The following is a 2897-nucleotide window of genomic DNA, read 5'->3' on the forward strand; positions in this document are numbered from 1 at the left end:
TAGTGCTTCTTGTGCAGTGTTAAAGAGACAGAGAGAAAAGAAACAGGTAGTGACTGAAAGGGTAGAATGTGCTGGTAGTTGTTGATTAATGTAGACATGGTGTAATCACGGTCATTTTTTAAAATGAGGTCTTTGACAGCAACGACATGTGTCTTAAAACGAGCAGACATAAGGCAACTGGCTTTAGTTTTGTGTTGTAAACTATGAGAAAAGACGAGCAATGAACTTTAAGCGCACAAAATGCTCCATCTCCTTCCTTTCCTCTAAAAAGAAAACTAAAAAATAGAAATTCACGATTATGCGTGAATAATTCACGGTTTTTCTATTTTTAACAAAAGGTTCTCATGAGAAAAACTATTTAACCAGGATATCCCTTCTCTTCTTCTCTTCTTCTTTTTCCTTTTACTTCTTTGAAAGATTCTAAAATGAGGTAAGGACAATTGGTATAAGTGATTTCGAATTCATAAAGAACTTCATTCAAAATGTTTCCTGTAAACAATAAAACTATTTGAATAAAGTTATTTCTTTCTCTTTATGTCATTTACCAACTCTTATTTATGTTTAGAACCCTGCTGGCTTCGTTTCAAGTAAATGACAATAATTGAATTACTTTATGGTAAACAACAAAACTAATTACTGACTTGACTAACTTTCCTTTTCTTTTAAATAGACTTGAAAGCTTCGATAAAGGGCTCACTTGTGGTAAAAGAAATATACTCCTTGGCTATGGTTGCTAGCATTTTTTACAATTAGGTTTCTATTACTTTGTTTAAAGTAAATCACAAGTTGCTCATTAAGCTTTCTAGTAAGAATAACTTTTTCTCTTCTGTTTTAAACTAACTCTTCTATCCACTTTAGTGCTTAAGGAAGTGGGTTGAAGTACTTCTGGCGTTTTTTCTTTGGCTTCTTGGTACAAATGTAATGGAGTGTGCACTATAATGACTAATTGTTTCTCCTAGGCTCTTATTGCACTTGTCAACTAACACTTTCTGTTGTACTTGGTATAAAGAAACACTTGTTCTAAAATACTCTTCTTCTAACTTTTATTATAGTTTGGCTGTTCTTTGGTGTTTACTGGTAATGGAGCTCTCATTCATTTGAAATGAAGAAAGAAGAAATGCTGTCTGATAATCTCTCCAAGTAAGTGCGGACCTTTTTATTTCTTTTTATTCCTTTGGCTTCCTTCTTTTCCTTTGTTATTCTTCCTGTTGTCCTTCTATCTTCGAAGTCAAGATGCTTCATTTAAATTCCTTTTGCTTCCTCATTTATTTTTATTCCTGTGGTATTCTTGGTGTATAAGTATAAAACATATGAATAAATGGGAAAGAATATGGGAAGAGTTTTTATTTTCAATTATGGAAATGTCTGTCAGGATAATTTAAGGCAGGAACATCTCAGGTCGTACTCACTCTAGGTTGTCAATTGGTATAAATACAGTAGATCTTTTAGCAGTAGTAAATCTTGATCTAATTTTTGAACAAGTTTCCCCTTTATGGGTTTTTTGTCTGCTCGTTAGAACTGATTCAAGGATCCACTGCTCAATCCAATTGATTGTGCAAAAGTTATTACTCCTCCTGCACTGTGATGTTTGTACTTGAAAATAGGTCAGAAGAAAGAGACTTGAGTCAACGAGACCGAACAATAGTTCAAAGATTAATTGTTTTATTTATGGGAAAGATTGGAAGGTTATTTATACTAGTTGGGGTTCCTGAGTGTAGATTAAGAGATACAGTAGTTACAGAAATACGAGCAACCTTCACAATACTTGTTGTTTTCACTCTGCTGTTCTACAGCAGATGTAGATACGCTCGTATGATTCAAGTATATGACAGTGCTAGAGGTAGCATTTCTACTGTACTGAAGTGAATAGCTATCCCTGAATGTAAAACTATACAGCTAAGAAATAAAAACAATAACTATAACCGATGCGATTGTGCAAAAAAGTTATAGTTTATTTAATAGTGCGTGTTGTCGTTTTTATCCTTCCTTTACTAATTAATCTTCGCGTGAGATTACTCTATTACGGTTAAACAGTTTTTTCTTTTTCTTTTTATTTACAATTAAAGTCTCAAGTGGGCGCACGATAATAATATATCTTCTTCACCCGTGGCAGGTCAAAAGAGAATAAAGAATTGGTAACTAAAAAACCCTTATGGGATCAAGGGTAAAAAAAAAGTTATGGAAGAAATGATGTTGGACCAAGTGTAAGATACACTAGTGAGGGGAAGGAAGAAGCCAATCGAGGAGCTTTTGCCCGAGGTGAGGGGGCGGAGAAGGCGGACACTTTTGGTGATGGAGGTAGTCAAGTTCAAAAAGAAGATTACAGATAACTGGTCAACGGCTGGTCCATGAGAGAGCGACTTGAGAGGAGTTTACTATACTGTCTACAGTCATTTCAAGAAATAAAGTCGTGTTTGGATTGGGTGGATCTTGTTAATTTTGTTGTGAAGGAACACATTTCTATAAGCATTGACTATATTAATGATTGAATAAACTAAAGTATAGCAGTGTATAAAGATGATGATGCTCTTATCCAAGATTATCACCTTTTACCAAGAAGTTAAATTAGCCAATAAGTAAACTAAATTCCCATAAATCCTGTGAACCGATCCAAATATAGTTACAACGGTAATAATGACAGAACAATGAACTTTCCTTGCCTTACATGACCTGCATGAATTAGAACCTCGACAGGCGTATATCTTCATCACTGGTTATTCTTTAAGCGAGTCATCTAATTATTATATCAGCGCTCATCTACTTTGAAATAGTATAAATAGGAATACTCTTGTGATATGTCTCGAATATATGAAGAAGTGATAAGGGAAATATGTCGATGAGTCTCTATATAACCTCTTTATTGTATATTAAGACGAGAGCGAGCTCATTATTATAAA

The sequence above is a fragment of the Rhizopus microsporus genome, assembly GCF_002708625.1.
Source record: "Rhizopus microsporus ATCC 52813 unplaced genomic scaffold scaffold_35, whole genome shotgun sequence".
Lineage (NCBI taxonomy): Eukaryota > Fungi > Mucoromycota > Mucoromycetes > Mucorales > Rhizopodaceae > Rhizopus > Rhizopus microsporus.